Below are 18,466 nucleotides of genomic sequence, written 5' to 3' on the forward strand. Positions count from 1 at the left end.
AGCGCGAATAGAAGTTATTTAAGGAACAAGGATGAGATTCACTGGAACGCTCTGACGCTGGACGTCCTAAGCCAGCGGAAGTTCACGAGGCAGAATTCGACGACAGCACATGAACACTGCAAAAGCGGGAAAATTAATTTGACATATTTGAAGCCTCATAAGAAAGGAGGTCACTAAAGCTGAATCGTGAGAACAGCTGTATTGAAAAAAAATGACAAATCTTAACTTAAGTGAAGAGTTATTTTCACACTCCTAATTTCCGGAAACTGCATGCTGCAATATTCCGTCGTGCGGTTGACCACGTAAGCAGATACGTTTTTCTAGCAACCTCAAGGGGTGGAATAGCCCGTGACGAGAAATGGACAATTGTCTGAATAAACTTTCGTGGATATAACAAATGAGAGATGCCTCGTAAATGTAAAAAAATACAGCTGAATAATGGTAAGCAGCATACATGAACTGGAAACAGCAATGAGATAATAATGCTATTCTAGATATCTACTAGAGTCTTGTGTTCACACATTTGCAAAGTAACCCAGATCGTATCCAATGAAGACAAAAATAAACGATGCGCAAGGCGGGCACTGAAAAAGATCCAGTAACATAACAAGGCGCTTAGGTTCTTCACAACCTCACGCTCACATCAATCGGTGTCAACGGTTCTGCACGGTAATGTTCACGCAGTCACCTTAATTGTTCAACCACATACTTGTTGCGCGGGCACTGAAACGCTGTGGCAAAGTCGATGTTGCCCCTTACAAGTTCGTTCACTAAGGCTCTAGCCTGCGATGAGGTGCTGCAACGGTAGTAGGCGAAGTGGGCGCAGAAGAACTGGGCTTCCGACATCCGTTAGAGGCTCCAGGCGTCCTGCATCGTGTACCAGCTAGCTCTGGCGGCCGCTGGTGTGGCGGCCTCGTCATGGCCACTACCTGTAGCCCCGACAATGGCGGCGACTTGTAGCCCCATCTTGAGCTCCACCACGGGGTGCACGGACACGAGGTACTTTGCGCGTGAGGCGCTCAGCACGCATTCCCTGCATGAAAAGCATTGATAGAGATAACCTTAACATAGTTTGAAACATGCGCATACTTCACTCAATTTTCCACACTTTGCTGTCACTAGCACCTTCCAGTTACTGCCAATGAGAGACTGCCCACTGGACATTAAAACTCCCATGGATGTACAGCGGACGTTCAAGACGTCCGCAGGACATGCGAAAGAGTTCCATTGCCCATTTCGTATAGCCTACCACGCACTACACGATTCCTTGCCGAGTGAAAACATCAATAACCTTGTTTGTGTATATTTCGAATGCATTTCAGCATTCTTTTTTTGTTCCTGAATTTGGTTGTTTAGTAGCACTTAAAAGTCTTCTCTCACGTACTGCTTGCTCCTGTTTACTGACGAGCTGAAAGAAATCCTAACCATTCCGGCGGCAGCCTGCCGTCGTCTCGTACGCGATTCGAGCGGTTTGCCCGCATAGTTGAACAAAATGGGACATGGCTCACAAGAAATGGCTCCTGAACTCACTGTCCGGAACCGGAAATGGGATACACAAGTACTGAAAGAATGCGCGTCTTAAAGTCAGCGTACGGCCCAAAGAGTTCCTGTGCCATGATTCTGAGGTGAGGTCAAGGAAAGATGTTTCTGTAGAAAGCTCGTGCGCGCTAGAAAAAGCCGAGGGCTTGCGAGCCCTGCTGTAATGGCTCCACTACTTCAGAACGCAGTTCGAAAAACGCCAGGGAAAGATCAGGGTCTTCACGCGAGCATCGCCGCTCCTTATACCTAATTCGGGATCGATCGGCGTCTTGAAACCGCATAGGTGGCTTGTAGTGAAAGGAGATGCTCGGTAATGTACAAAAAGATCTGATATTTAAAATGTTTTCGTATAAATTGAAAATATCCCGGAAATAAAAGGCTTATTAGCTATTTCTGAATATATTATAGTGCAATAATGCCCTCTTCTTCCGTCAGAAGTTGTTGCGGGCGTAATTGTTTGCCATCTGTTCTTTTTTTGTCCTTTTATTCCCGCTAGCCACAGCTCAGGAGCTTCAGGTTTCGATGGCAGATGCCAAGGCTAACAAAATCTTTTCCTTCCATTTTATTTCATTAATAAATAGCCACTAACAACAAACAGCTTTCATGGGCGCTTCTCACTGTGTTCATTTTCCGTAGGTTCTAAATTAATAACTTTCGTCTTTAGGCGACATATTTTGCGGCTAGATGTATTACTGTATGCTTTTACAAGCAGTGGGTGGTGTGCGAGGTTAATATTGATACAGGTCAGAAGTGGACGAAGAAGAAGTGCTCCGCCATCTCGCTTGTGACGAGGAAAAAGTGCCTCGCCTTCTTGCTGGTGACCGCTCGGCAGACTGGAACAGTTCTTGTGTATCAAACGGTGTGCCGTGTAGTATTCGTGACAATATAACGTCATCAAGGCTGCTGAAATGGCAGTTATCCGCTTGTACAGTCACGGAATGAAACACCAACAGCTTTCAGTGGATTTCAGAGTACCGCAGTGCCGCATGTGCATGCAGCGCTGTTAGCACACGGACGTTATATAGTAATAAGAGCGGGAGCGACGTGTTTTCTCTTTGCGTTTGGCAGAGGTTCTTTCACGCAACCAGATCAGCTTCGTCATTGCGCTACGTACGAGAGCCTTAATGAGCGAACTGTGAGCTCAATTAGATTCAATCACTGCGTGTCTGATTGTAGTAACTCTCTTACACGGTCTCGTGAGTAGCTGAGTTCCACGCAATACACAGGGCAGTTTTCTGTTGCACGCAATGTCTAGTCATTCGATCATTGTGCAAAAAGAATCTATACACTATGGTCTACACTGCCGAATTACAACCCAACAAACACAAAACCTCCTCAAAATCTCCCAAAAATAACCCATCCGGACATTTGCAATCTCCCCAGGAGGTGCTCATTTTTCCCGAACACATCCAAAAAACGTCCCCACAACTAGCGATGTCCAAAAAGTTGTGCGTCCCACGGAAAGCCCCAAAAGGTTAATGCTCGATTTCTCGGCTCTGGTTCAATAAAATTATTCCTCCTTTTTCATGCAGCCTGCAGACATCCAAGTGCACATATTTGCCAAATTTCAGGCGCATACTTACTTTACAGGTGATGTAATTCACCTGTCCACTTGTGTGAATGCGTGCTGGCTCGGCCGTTGCGCACTGTGAAATGTCCTAGCATTTTACACACAGGAAATATGAATTCAAAAAGTCACGCCATCTTGCCTATACAAGAACAAATAGCAGCACCACACAGAAGTCATTTCCGTTTACTAGCCGTACTCTTAGCACGACTTGTCAAGGGCGTCCGCAGAACTTTTTCCAGGGGGGGGGGGGGGGGCACCTGAAGTCCGGGGATGGGGGCGGCGGTAGGTTAGCACCAAAAAGAAACTAGTGCATGAATAATATCCGTAATTCCAGGGGGGGGGGGGGGCGACCGCCCCCCCTTGCCCCCCCTTCCGGACGCCCATGCGACTTGTAGCCTATTGTCCATGTATACCGGCGACAACAGCACTATACGTACACCACCACAATCAAAATGCAAGTCAAAGAAAAACAATACAGAAGAACTGAAAGTCCGTGCTGAACAAAACTTCCGGTCAAAAATGAATACAAACAGCAGAAGCAAACGTAGGCACCTTTTAATACACAATTTGTACATAGCACTATGGCGCCATGCATATAATGATGGCCACTTTTTTCTCTAGCTCTGAGAAATCTGCAAAATGAAGAAAGTAAAACAGAACATGGGCTGGAAGTTGATGCACCTTAAACAAGTATTCTAAGGGCTACAAAAGCAGACATGCACACACAAAAGCAAACGTACGTAAATAGCAACTTGGATGACAAAACAAAAGGCGAGATGAGCGTACGCTGCAGACACGCAGTTTCAGTAGATTCAGGTCATGGATTTTCTTCAAGTTGAAACCCCCTCTCTCGGAACAAGCTTCAGCGACATGTTATCAAAACAGAAAAAAAATAGTTCTACCAGGCGAAAATAAAAAAAGTGCGAAAAGGCCCTGCAGTATGTTTAAATAAATAAATAAAATAAACCAACATACCTTGACAACTTTGCCTACGGAAACCCGGGGATGAAATAGGAGGCTGCAACAGCTGAAACCATGAATTATACGCAGCCTTCTGTCCTGCGCCTTCTCACAGCACAGCGAACGCTCAAACCACGACCGGCTTTATTACTCGAAGTAATAAAGCCAGTCGTGGCTCAAACATACGCGTTACACCCTCGTAACGATTCTGGGAGTTTTATTTTCTTGTGACTAAGTGTGGGGATAAGACTGCTTAAAGCTAGGCGGGAGGGGGGACGTCTTGAGGCAGGTGCGGTGGCGCGCTGCATCCATGGTGCGGCAGACCGCGCATGCGGCACAGTCCGGCGTGGGAGTCGAGATCAAGGCACGATTAATCCGGTGCGGGAGAGTCAATATAGCCACGCGAACACTGCACAAACTACACCGCTGCGACAGGATGGCTGGGCGGTGGCGAAGTAGGTAGAGCAGTCTAATCCATGGGCACTCGCAGAAAGAGAGTGGTGGGTCTCCGAGGGTCCTTCCCGCCTATGACCGTAGTAGAGGGCCACGTTTCCACCACCAACGCGCTGCAGTCGTCGGAGGCGCTGAGGAATCCAGGTGCGTATGAGGAGTCGCCTATTGCCACGAACTCCGCCGCCGCCAATGCCGCCTCGAACAGCGGCATCAGTAGGGCCGTGAAGCTGCGCAAAGATCTTGCGATGCGCCGCCGCTGCATCAGTTCCAAAAGGAATGGTATGGGCACGCCGAGATGCGCGGGAAAACTGCCGTGAATCCGTAGCTACGAAGTCCACGACAGCCCAGTTGGCGTAGTGAGAAGAGCAAGAACTGCCGCGCGCTGGGGCTTGTGCTCGAACGGCTGAAGCAGCGCGAATAACAGCGCGCAAAATGGCTTCCGGGCGAGCGACGGGAGGCCATTACTGCACTTCTGCTAGACAGCGGCGCAGCTAGGAGCGCCGATATCCGGAGATGCCTGGAGGGGCCACCACACAATGTTGCAGTTGGACGGCAGCAGGGGAAACGCTAGAAGACGGGAAAGTTGGTGACCGCCGCTTACGGCGGCGCGATGAAAATGGAGACCGCCGTCACCTGCCTGCAGCATGGAGCCGACGGCCCACGTGCAAGAAACGCATGCGCCGAGAGAGATGCGGGGCTGACCGCTTCCTTCGGCTGTTCGAATGAAACTGCCGTTTCATCTCTCAAAACGACGCGTGCAAGAGCAAAACCTCCTCTCGCCGCAGCTTGTGGCGCGAGGGAGAGAGAAAAGAACGCGAGCAGTCGATTTTTGTTTCTTGTTGAAAATCATTGGTCCCGAAAACGTTATGCCCCGTTACCTTTCTGGCACCAAAATCCATTAACTCGCTTTTGTTGCTGCTTAAAACTCCAGAAAAAAACGTTTCTAGACCTTTAGTGGGAGCACGGCCTTTTTGCTTGTGTTTCTGTCTTGCCTATATGGTCTGGAAACGTTTGAGAAACGTTGTACTGGGACTGGGACATTCCATCCTTTCTAGGAGCTACACCGTGCTAGGAGCACATGGGGAGGTCTTGTGCTTGTTGGGAAAGGCGAGAAGACAAAACAGAGAAAGGAAGAGCTGATTGCTTTACAGCCACAATTTATAAGACGAAGTATGTTTTAGTTTCATGGCTCAAAAGCAAAGCATGCTATCTTAAGCGATTAAGGATTAGCTCTTATAGCAACGCAATGTGTATCGTGGCTTTTATAATGTCAAGCTTCTATAATCGGCCAGAAGCGATGCACGAGGGGCGTCGAATATACGTCGGAAGCGAAGGTGCTTATCTCCGACACCACCAACTCTAAACCATTTTCACGTAGCTAGCTGGTTCGGTTTATGGGTGCTTAAAACGTGCTCATGCTATCAGGGGCGCCGTTGTGAAGGGCTGCGGAAATTTCGACCACCTGGGCTTTAAGGTGCACTGACATCGCACAGTACGCGTGCCTGTAGAATTTCGCCTCCATCGAAATTTGACCGGCGCGGCCGGGATATAACCCGCGTCTTTCGGGTCAGGAGCCGAGCGCCATAACCACTGAGCCAGCGCGACGGCTTTCACGTTCTAGCATGCTAAAAATAGCCCAAATTTCATCTCGAATGTGATGGAAGCCGTAACAAAAACAGCCTGATCAGTACAAGAACCCTTTCTTTCAGCGTTCTTGCACGCAGCGATTGTTTTCTTTCGGAATTAACGTCCGAGTAATATACATCACCTGTGCGATTGTAGGGCCGCCTTTGTCTCTCGTGACCAGCCCTTCCAGCCGACCAGTTTAATCCACAGCATGGCGGCCATGCGTCTCGCAATCACGGCAGCGTCGGCGAGCAGCGGGTCGACGGCACCCGAACTCAGCCACCCGTAGCCCAGTGATGACACGTACAGAGTGGTCTCATCCGCAAAGAACATGCGGTCCGCAGCTTTGTTGTCGGGGTTGTCTCGAAACCAGGGCACACCTCGTCGCACCGTCTCCTTTTTAGCTTCAACTCGAAGTTCAGAGCCAAGAACAAGTTCCGGGCGAAGCCCCGGGAGGTCATGTGCGGCCCGGCTGGTTCCCGGAAGACCAGGTCGCCAGGCAGCATGAGCGATATGTTACCGACTATTGACCGAAGTGCTCTGTCGTTTCCGGCCGCCACCAACCGCCGAAGTGGGCCATAGTCAATGAATCGTCGCCGCGTGGCCTCGAAGATGTTGTGCAGCTGGTTGTCTTTAGCAGGACTCGCTAGCGACGCCACGTACGTAATGCGCCATAGGTGGAAGTTGAAGTGCACGTGATTTTGGCAGACTTTCTCGCTACGCATATTAGGTGAACTTAGCGTGCTGCCCTGTTGAATGTAGTGCATGGCTTCCAGAGCGACAAGAAGCAACGAGTAGAACAACGGCAACGGCTGATGCTGCGCGTCTATCAGAAGCCAAATGTCCGCAAAGAGGCCATTTTTATCTATGACCAAGATTGTTTTCACACGGTCAACATCAATAAAGTACTCGAAGAGTATGGCTTTGAGTTGGGACGGTTCTAGATGGTCCAAAGCTTCGCTAATCTCTCTCAAAGACACGGATGTTCGTCTTCGGACACTAGGAGGCAATTGCTGTTCCCACTTCGAGATGTCCTCACTGGTGTAATTAGTGTCAAAGTGCGAATTAAGGGCGGAGAGCGTGACGCCGTAGCAGGAAGCATCGCATTTACGTTTGTGGTCGGCGACTCGAGGTGTCCCCCTAGCGAACGTGAGCCGGGTTGTTTGGCCGGGTAAGCTCCTTACTTCGAAGATGAACGGCAGGTGGTACCGCTTATCCATTGCAAGGGCCAAGCGAAGTAAGCTTTTGCCACTCGTTCGCGTGGTGCTGTTGGCGATTTCTAGCACGGTCGCCGCAACGTCCCTGGCTCGCAGGTCCTCCTGCCACATCTCTTTGACGCATGATGTGTAAAGGGTGTGGAGTGCGGCTGCAGCCTCACTCCCGTAGTCCTGGGTTCCCTTGATGATGTCAGAGGTGATGTCCCACTACAGAGAGAAAACAGTGGCCCAGAGCCAAGTGCCTCATTAAAGATCTGTTAAGAAACTTACACAGATGCGCTGCAGGAACCGACCTCTACCGAAACACGGCCCCTCAAGGACACTCGCGTTACATCATTGGGTCATTCACTGAGGTAAAGGTATTTAGTGGAGATCAAGAACATAGACGCCAAAAGCAATCTTTTGTGTGGTGTTTTGTAGGAAGCGCAGTACAAACAAAAGGACAAGGTTGAGAAATGCTAAACCGAAGATAGTGTTTTCGTTTGCCACGTGTCTCAACAATTGGACCTTTCATTCCGCAGCGCACAGACGTTCCTGTTTGTAGCAGCTTTTTAGTCTGTTGATGAGACGTCCATACATGTTATGGTTGACTGATATGAATCGGGAAGGGCACTGTCCAGTACTTCCGCGAAACTGCCCGGGGTAAAAAAGGGCCTTGCCAACCTTACTCCATGCCAAATGAGAAAACCCCCGCGTTCATTTTGGTAGGAAATTAAAACCTAACCTTCGTGGTTAAGGAAATGGGCGCTAGTTGCGATTGGTCAACTCAGGTCGTGTGACCGTAGTACGTTCGCGAACAACGGCTTCGAAATGGCGGCTTAGAGTGAAGTGCAGCGTAAGTTTTGAACTCGGGCGCTTAAACACTCCAGAACTGCGGCCGAACTTGCCAACTAGCACTAGCAGGGAACTCGCTTTCTCCATTTCATTTTGGCGAACTACCGAGTATGCCGCAGGCGGTACGCAGAAAAATTAAAATTCCTAAATCATAGTTACCAGCCTAATTAACTACACCCATTGCAGGATAAAGGGCTACCTCATAACTCTCCACCTACTCTTGTGCCATCCACCTTACCCCCACAAACTTCTTAGTCTCATCCGCTCACCTGGCTTTCTTCCTCTTTCCTCTATGTACGGGGACACACCCGAATCGTCTTTTCTTGGGTTAGTTGGTTTTTCATGATGTAGGTGTTAGCAGCGCACACCAAACAAGGACGGACAGAAAAAGGGACCCCCTCTGCATTGTCACGTTAGCAGGCTCATGATAATCGGCCAAAGCCACTGGCTGGAAGGGGGTACTTTGAGCGGGGAAACCCGCTGCGTTCTTGAGTTGTATCCGATTCTAGTTTTTGCTCTTTTTTGTTTGCTTGTGTACCCTCGTTGAATCTAGATGTGTAGTAAAAGCATTGAAGTTTGGGCCAGTTGGCATTGATCCATCTTGAAGAAACGTAGCAGCAAGAAAAAAACGGGGACGAAATGCACACATACGACAGGACGAATGCTGGACTTCCAACTAAAAATCAGTCGGAAGTGCAGCATTCGTCCTGTCGTATATGTGTCTATTTCGTCTCCGTTTTTCTTGCTGCTGCGTTTCTTCAAGAAGTGTAGTCTCCGTAATAAGGGAGTAATTACTCATTGACATCCACCCGAGCGCAGCCAAACGGCTACAAAGGAAAGCTCTACAGCTTTCTCAGGAACATCGTAGTTAATGAAAAATTCGTCCTGGTCTGGGGTTCGTACCCGGGACCACCGCTTCACCAGAGTAGTCGCCCTACCAACTGAGCTAACCGGGACGGCAAGCTTAAAGTAGGGCGAGAGCAAATTGATCAATAAGTCGAAGTGGGAACTGTGTTGGTCAGATGTATAGGGGAATCCCCCAAGGTAGAGTAGATTTGTAATAAGGGAGTAATTACTTACCGACATCCACCCGAGCGCAGCCAAACGGCTACATAGGAAAGCTATACGGCTTTCTCAGAAACTTCATAGTTAAAAAAAATTCGCCCTGGTCCTCGTCAATGAGTAATTACTCCCTTATTACTTACCTACTCTACCTTGGGGGATTCCCCTAAACATTTTAGCAAGTGTAGTCCCCGTGCGCAAATGGCTTACCAGCAAGATCGCGTGCCACGTCACGCTGTACGAGGCCGTCCTCGAGGGCGTTCTTGCAGATGTACGCGAAGAAATCTGTGCAGGGCTGCTGCTTGTTGTCGATGGCGGCGAACAGCGTGGCTGCCTCGCTGGAGCAGCAGAACGTCGACCCGGGGTCACTCGTGTTGATCCGCTGGGCGGACCAGTGGACAGCGAACCAGGCCAGCGCGGCGATGGCTGTGGGCACAGCGACCCCGCATGCGCAGCCGAGGCGGGTGCCTGCCGATTGCAGGCGCTTACTTCGCAGGATGGGAGTCCGAGTCGCGGGGCGACCGCCGTCATCGGGGGAAAGTGGGTCTTCTCCCGGAGGCCTAGCTTCCATCGTAGCTGTCTTCAGCTTCTTCTGGAGGCAGCCCTCGTGGAGCGCGTGTCGCTGTGGGGAAACAGCGCCCTCTGGAGCAAGAGTTGACCGCTATGCGGCTCGTGCAGCCGCCGGAGCTACTCTTCCATGATTTTCATTGTCGGCTGAAAAAAAAAAAGAACAGCGTCTCTTACCTATCTCATTACTGTCACAAAAGACGCAATTAAGACAGAATAACCACAGTAATTCCCACTTTTCACGCCTGTTTTAGATAACTTCGATTAACCTTTGTTCTTTGATTGGAACTGTCGGTGTACACTTTAGTTTAATGTTTTGAAAGCCGGAATTCCCGGGTTCTCCTAATGTGCAATAAATCTTAATTAAACCAGATGTGCCTCTAAAAAATTTGATACCTGTGGTCCCGCCCTACGTCGATCGCGTTTACCCCGGAAGTTTCACGAGTGCATTTCATTGCAGACTGACTTTAGGCATATGAGTCATGTGATACCTCGGCTCATTTTCTGTTCGGAGTGGGGGCTTTCATACTGTGTGGCCACAATGCAGCTTCCAGTATCACTTGTTCGCCCACAGTGGACGAGGAGAAAGAAAACACTTCTTTTTACCTCTAGGCAGATGTCAGCTCTTTGATACTATCAGTCGATCAGTCGCGATGCTTCCCATAGGAAGGAAGGAAGGAAGGAAGGAAGGAAGGAAGGAAGGAAGGAAGGAAGGAAGGAAGGAAGGAAGGAAGGAAGGAAGGAAGGAAGGAAGGAAGGAAGGAAGGAAGGAAGGAAGGAAGGAAGGAAGGAAGGAAGGAAGGAAGGAAGGAAGGAAGGAAGGAAGGAAGGAAGGAAGGAAGGAAGGAAGGAAGGAAGGAAGGAAGGAAGGAAGGAAGGAAGGAAGGAAGGAAGGAAGGAAGGAAGGAAGGAAGGAAGGAAGGAAGGAAGGAAGGAAGGAAGGAAGGAAGGAAGGAAGGAAGGAAGGAAGGAAGGAAGGAAGGAAGGAAGGAAGGAAGGAAGGAAGGAAGGAAGGAAGGAAGGAAGGTTGGTTGGCTTTTGGTTTTATGGTGTTTAACGTCCCAAAGCGACTAAGGCTATGAGAGACGCCGTAGTAGAGGGCTCCGGAAATTTCGCCAACCAAGTAATGTTCAGGGGATATCCATATAATATAATTTATAAAATATCAGATGTCCATATAATATTCTCACAAGTTCATATTATGTCCATAAAATATCCATATGAGCTTCATTTTGATAACAGTGGATGTTTATATAATGTCCATATTTTGGCCACATATGGTCACTCTGAGATATTTAATGGATGCTGAATAGATATTCATCCAATATTTTTGTGGGTTGTGGAGGGAGGTGCCGGGTGTTCTGCGCTGAATGTAATGATGCTGTGTCAATATAACAAAGCACTGGGCAAGACCACCATTATTCTTATGTATCTTTATTACCCAGTCAGGTACCCCACCACTGTGACAAAGCCAAGGTGCAGGCACAATCCAAGCAAAATGAGGAATGGCGGACGCCTACTCTGGAGAGGTCCCCACTTGATTTCGAGTGGCCTGTGAATATAATAGAGCACAATACATAGTATTAAATAGTAGTCACAATTACACAATTAGGTGCACTGCAAATTCACAAAGCTTGGAGCATAGCCTGCGTAGCTTAGATTGTTTCATTTAAGGCTAATTAATTGAGCAGATAGAACGCTTTGTATACAACTGAAAGAGCAAATATATTTCACAAAATCGTAAGCTTGGCACTGTGACCTCCAATGTTTTGATGGTAGATTTTGGCCCTATAACTGATGTCATTTTTTTTTTTACGTCGACGTCTTGGTGTGACGTCATAAAATGTGATGTCATGCCTACGCATTTCTCCAATGCCAATGCCGCAGTGATCACTAATGTTTTTTGGCTCTAACTTAGTCGATGAGAAACCCATGATGGCCAGCCGCTCCGCGCGAGCTGTCTGCTGTTTTTTGCATGTGTGTGTGCTGCAATGTAGATGGAAGTATCTCTTAGCCCGTGAATTACGGCCGAAATGGAACTATGCGTTAATTCTGGGTGAGCTTGATTTTCTTGGCGACTCTGGAAATGCACACTCCCATTCTGAGGTGGATTAGGTTTATTTTTTTTAATAATTGCGTTAACGCCTGTCCTGAGCATGAAGTGCTGTTCACCGAGAGGTGTGCATCGCTTGTTACGTGTACACGCTCGCTCGCCATGGAAGCTCGCCCGTCATGGACAGCGACGTTTGACTAAAGATGTTTTGTAACGCTGTAGATTGGAGCACGGGACGTTTGTGGATGTTTCAGCTAAGCTGCGCTGGAGGACTGCTATTAGCGTCAAGGTTGAAAAAATTCTCTGCCAACACTGCCTCAGTGTTCGAATTGAGAGCGTTAGCTACGGGAGCTTCAAATGTTTACATCGATGTGCTCAGCAAACGTGAAGAAGGCCAAATCCAAACATCAGCGAATGTTTTTGGAAAACCACTTCTATGACCCAAGCAGCGTCATCTATCTCAGGGATTTTGCACTACTATTGCTATTTACAGGCACCTTCGCTATATCCGGTATATTTCCTCGTTATATTAGTTAACGAATTTTATAAACGTGCGCATGACAACTAGAGATGTAAGATATCAGGAAACTTTGAATGGCTTGAAAAAAAAAGTTTATTTTCAGGGCTTTTTTTCCTTGAAAAATTGGAAATTTTGCAAAACATGACGAAAACGGAATAATAATGCTCCGAAGTTCAAGCAAGTACGCACATATAAATCTCATATTTGTGAAACTAACTTCTTGTTCTGTTGCGCCCAGCAACGGAACATGAAAACTGACCTTTAAGTTAGTCCATACTGGACTCGAAATCACTGTCGCTGGATGCGGCACTACGCGCAGCACCATGCACATGCACAAGTTTCACATGCACATGCGGCACATGCACAAGCTTCCGAACGCATTCTAATGAAAGCGTGTAGCGAAGCCTTGCATGCACGTTTCCGAAACGTGACCAGTTTCATTGGCACCTGGCGGGTTATTGTGGCATCTGCCGCAGTCGGCAAGCGAGAGTAGATAGCGGCTGGTTGGTGCAAAGTCCGTGCCACCCGGTAGATGGAGCCACATGCCACAGTTCATAAAATGGTAGTGCGAGTCCATCTCGCTTAGTGTTACTCTATAGCCTTCCTACCCAATCTCCTTCGCTAACAAGCTAGGCTGATATTTGGCTAAAGCAGCGTACGTGCGCAGCAGCCTACGTGTATTGTTTTGTAGCGTGGCACCCCTTGAGCCGGTGTCTCACGTGGTGGGGAGCAGCTGCGGCTGCCGGCGAAGCGGCACGCCGGCAAAACCGAACTGCAACAGCTGTGCGCATGCGCTGTGTTGAGTGGGAGAGAGGTGTCACAGCTGTGTAAGTACGCGGCTCGGCGGAAATCCCGCGTCACTCCAGGTTTAACCAGAGCTAAACCGCAGCCAATTTTTGTGCCGGGTGTGTCGCGCTGCAGAATTTTCAGCCATCTTGTGCTACTTCAGCCCTGAGTTCGCGTATTAAAGGAGTGTTGTTAGGTCCAGCCTGGAGCATCTATGTGACCTGGCCTTTAACCCGCGTACTCGCAGCATGAACGTTTGAAATGCACGACAGGCGGCAATGTAGTCCGACGTAACGCGCGCACGCACACGCTGCGTTACGTTGGCAAAACAACACGCGCTGCAGCGCCGTTCGTAACCGGCCGCTGCCACCGCGCCCCAACGAACCCGGCGCATATATGGTGCTTTCATTGAGATAGCCTTTTCCAGATCAGACATTGGAGCCTTGTTGGCGCATTTAATGCAAGCGGCAATGCAGTCGCACTGACATGATTCGAGTCATCAACAGGACCGCGTCTGTAAGCTTGACGCTGGCTCACGATTACATTTGCCATCTATGGTGGTGCGACGTCGGGACTTTACACCACCGGCTACGGCTTGGCGTTGCCTACACCAAACAATATCTTCACAAGATTGGCATCGAAAGTAACCCAAATTGCGCACAGTGCCACACTGCAGAGACTATTGGACACCTTCTTTGCGAGTGCCCGAACTATACTGCTGCAAGAACATTGGAGGCGACCGTGAAACAACTGGACTCTCGCCCTCTCTCTGAGGAAACTCTTCTGGGCGCCAGGACGAGACGTTCTGATTGGTGGCGTGTGATAAAGGCCCTCCTCAACTTTTTGTGTGAAACAGGCCTGAATACTCGTCTGTGACTGCCTGTGCACAACCTACATAGTTAATGACATGTGTCGGTGTTTGTGTTGCAGACACCAGTTTTACGAGTTTTATGTGCGTCTACTAACCGCGATGCGAGTGCCAGCCAGTGTGGCGCGCGTGTGTGTGTGTGTGTGTGTGTGTGTGTGTGTGTGTGTGTGTGTGTGTGTGTGTTGTGTGTGTGTGTGTGTGTGTGTGTGTGTGTGTGTGTGTGTGTGTGTGTGTGTGTGTGTGTGTGTGTGTGTGTGTGTGTGTGTGTGTGTGTGTGTGTGTGTGTGTGTGTGTGTGTGTGTGTGTGTGTGTGTGTGTGTGTGTGTGTGTGTGTGTGTTTGGACATCACCCGTGAAACTCATTGTATTATGCCATCATCAGCCTTCAGTCGCACTTTCCTCCTCTTCCCTTTCCCCTGTGTGGAGTAGCAGGCCAGGGCCATGTTACCACCGGCCGACCTCTCCACCTTTCCCTCATTAAAATTCCTTTCTCTCTCTCACAGTTTCGATGTCGCCGCCGTTCCGCGCAGAGAGAGTCGCCCTCTCCGGTGTGGCGTTGGCGGCGTCCCGCCGTCCACACGCATCCAATTCGAAGCCGCAGGAGGACGGAAAGGGCTGCGTTCCCGAACGCGTGGAGTGGGAGAGGACAAGGCATCCTTCGCGATGCGACGCGTGCGTCCGGGTGGGAGAGGCTTGCATTGTAGCGGATGATGTGGCGAGCCACATCGAAGGCCTAAATAGCGTCCGAATTTAGGGCAGAGGAGTTTGCCTCGGCCAGTCTGTCAGCAGACTCGTTCCCAGGCACTCCCACGTGTGACGGTATCCATTGAAGAATAGGATGACTGCCTCGGGCACAAGTAGCACACAGTTTGTGATGAAGCCATTGCACACAGGTTGCAGTTCCGGGTGTTGCAGTTGCATGAGAGCTACGCGTGAGTCGGTCAACATTGCCACCCGCGTCAGTTGAGGTTGCTCTGCAATGATGTCCGCGGCGAGGTGAAGGGGAGCGATTTCGGCTGTCGTTGAAGGGGCAAAGAAAGGTAGGCGACACTGCCTCTCAATGCCCAGTGTGGGGGCGACTCATGCAGCTGCAGCAGAATTGCCATCCTGAGTTACAGAGGAGTTGGTGTAGAGATGTGTTCTTTGATTAAAGTCAATCTCTATTCGATGCGCCGCTTGTTGTTCCAGTCCGCAGTGTGGTGTTTGCAGTTTCGAGCGGACGCCAGTTAGGTATAGGCAGATTTTCAATGAAGGCTTCATATGTGGTGGCAAGCCTTGCGGAACTCGTGCATGATCTGCATGAATGACGATTTCGAAGTCACAAAGAGCTTGTCCCATGCGTGATCGCGACGAAGCGCGCAAATCAGCGAGAAGGTGAGAGGTTCCAGGGGCGCGGTGCAATCGTTCGATGTGATTCAGAGCGGTGCGTTCAGCGCGAAGTGAAATGGGCCCCACTCGGAGCTGTGTGTGTGTGTGTGTGTGTGTGTGTGAGGCCTATTTGCGAGGTGCTAGGGAGTCTCGCAAATCGCCGCATAGCGTTGCGCTGGTCAACTTCAAAGTGCTTCCACTGTGTTGAACGCAGGCGGAGGAGTGGGAGCGTATATAATATGCGAGCCGAGGCGATGCCTTCGTAGAGGCGGAGTGGTAGTAAGGGGGTGGTGCCGTTTCTCTTGGCTAGGATGTGTGCTGCTATTGCTGCAATGCGCTTGTTGTCTGTCCGTAGACTGTCTATTGTCTATTTGCAGGCAAGCTTGACGTCGATAATTACGCCCAGGTATTTTGAACTGACTTTCCAAGGCAAGGGGTTGCCTTGGAGACGGAGAGGTGTTGTCGTTTTGCAAGTTGCCGCCCGAGGGTGGAGCATTATAGCGAGAGATTGTCTGGCGAGAGAGAGAAAGCCCACTTTTGCTCAGGTATTCCACTGTGGCATTTAGAGCTGCTTGTAGATCGCGCCGTATCTGTAGGCCATAAAGTGTTGGATTGTGCAAGCGGCATGTTAAAAAGAAAGGGACTGAACACACTGCCTTGCGGTACCCCTGTTTTTACAGCGCGAGTAGAACTGTGTGTGCTGCCAGTTCGGACTTGAAATATCCTGTCGCTGAGGAATGCCATGACGTATTGCAGGAGCTTCCCTTTGATGCCCAACCAGTGTGAGGATGAGATGATAGCTTCATGAGGCTGGAGGTCAAAGGTACTTCGTATGTGAAACAACACGAGGTAGGCCCCCCGGCGGTTTGCTTTAGCCTCTTCGATAATGGATGAAACCTGTGTTATGCAGTTGGCGGTGCATCGTCTTGCTCGGAATCCGTTCTGCTCAGGGGCGAGGGCATCTCGGGCGTGAGCTATCCACTCCAAGCGGCGCAGTGCGACAGCCTCAAGCATCTTCTCCGCAACGGACGGTCAGGGATGCCAATGCTCGGGCGGGTTTCCCTCGTTTGAGAATGGGAACGACGAGTGCGTTTCGCCACTTCCCAAGAATGCTGCCAGTGTTCCAAACTTTGTTGTATGCTGCGAACAGGGTCGTTGCTGGTCGTTGCTGCTGTCAATGTTGAGAAGCATTTGATACGTGATCCCATCGGCGTCAGGGGCACTGCGGCTGCATCTTCGGCGGCGTTCGAGGACATTGTTGAGCTCGTGCGGCGCGGGGCAATTTCGACACTGCACAAATCATCAATGATGTGTGCAAGCTGGTCAGTGATAGCCGGGACAGGTGAGCTTTGTGGCGCAAGGCTGTACGACGCACCGTTCGGTGTTCAGAAGTGGTCTGCCATGACTTCGGCCAGGGCAGTCAACATAGCACGAAGAATTTTCCATACCCGTCCAGGTCTGCGGGTGTGGTTGAGAGTTGGACACAGGTGGGCCCAGTGGCAGGCGGCATCTAGCCTGCTGCATAAAGTCCAATGCTCTGGTTTTTGAGTGTGCAAAGCTCTACGCTGCGCTACTCTTCGTGCCGCTCGGTTGAGGAGCTTTATGTCTGGCGCCGGTGCGCCCGCTGGGACTGTGTAGCGCACGATTGCCGCACGCGCGCATGCAGCGATGTGGGTGAAAATGTCTGTCGTGATGAGTTGCGGAACACTGCACAAACCGCGAAACACATCTCACTTCACAACGTTATAGGTGCGAGTTGCTGCATGGGCGCTGTATGAAGGGACGAGAACTATGGGAAGGTGATCAGAGCCCTGAGTGTCCGGTTCTTTCGTACATCCACTGGTAGGAACACGTTCCGGAGACAAGAGTTAAGTCTGTGTTTGACCACTTTCTGCACGCGAGTGGGGCTTCCAGTGTTCATAATGTTTAGTTTTTACTGGTGAGCGGCTGCTAGGAGTTGGCGTCCTTGTCGGTCAGTGTTAGCACATCCCCAGGTGGCATTTTGTGCATTGAAGACCCAATATAAGATGGAATCGTTTCCGAGTCGATTTGTGAGCGCGGTGAGAAAACTTGCATCCCTCTGTGTAGCGTATACACTTGAACGTATACACTTGACTCTGTGATGCCGGTGTTACGAATGCACACTATGACAGCACAGCACTCAAGTGCGTCGTTTACAATGTCTTCGACCCGGATGATAACGTGCGGGAGCGTGTTTTTCACATATAGGGCTGTGCGAGGTTTTCCGTCACGGTGAGTGAGGTCACGACACAGGACTGCTTGGCTTGCCGCCAGTGCACACCTCGTTGGGCCGCTCTAGCCAATGACTCCTAGCAGTTTCAGCTCCTCCGCGCGCGCTTAAGTGTCTTGCAATTCATGTATGTCATACTCGAAAAGCGGGAGGAGCTGCACCAGTTCAGTGTGATGGCGGCGCAGGGAACGGCAGTTCCACTGCCTGGCGAAGCGAAGTGGTCGGAGCGGCGGTGAGGCTAGTGGTGAGGCGCACGGCGGCTGCGCCCTGTGACGTCATTCGGCTCCTCGCGCATGCGCAGAACTGCACCTGTTGGAGGTACGCGAAACGGCGAAACTGTGCCCAATGTAGTTCTCGCTACAAATATTCGTTTACTTATGTTTGTATGCTTTGTTGATTCCGTTTCCAGAGACTTCACGCAATCGCAACGGCACTCAGGTGTTTTTTTACTCAAGAGAGGAAACGAATATACAGGGTGTCCCAGCTAACTTGGACCAAGATTTAAAAAAAAAACTAAGCGTTCTTCTGAACTGAAGTTGCGTGGATATTATTAGGGTTTATCTAAAGTTGCAGTACTATCTTTCGGTCCTCCTGTTTAAATAATTAGTCGAGATAAAAAAAATTAACTTTTTAAATATAGCTTGAAACGTTCAGGCGTCAATAGGAAAGTTGTGGAGCTCCACAAATATTGTCCAACCCAGCCACTTCCAACGAGATAGACTTAGCGTGACCGTTTTTATTCGGGAAATGCGAAAGCCCGCGGTCTTTAAAAAGTACCACGGGACAGCGCGCT

General features: G+C 49.8%; 1 pseudogene; it reads right to left on the minus strand.

Moving 5' to 3' along the window:
- Window positions 1-653: 653 nt before the first annotated feature.
- LOC149354224 (uncharacterized) lies at window positions 654-9,832 on the minus strand (annotated as a pseudogene).
- Between the last annotated feature and the right edge of the window lie 8,634 nt (window positions 9,833-18,466).

This window comes from Amblyomma mixtum, chromosome 3, assembly GCF_055824585.1.
Source record: "Amblyomma mixtum isolate Tamu chromosome 3, ASM5582458v1, whole genome shotgun sequence".
Lineage (NCBI taxonomy): Eukaryota > Metazoa > Arthropoda > Arachnida > Ixodida > Ixodidae > Amblyomma > Amblyomma mixtum.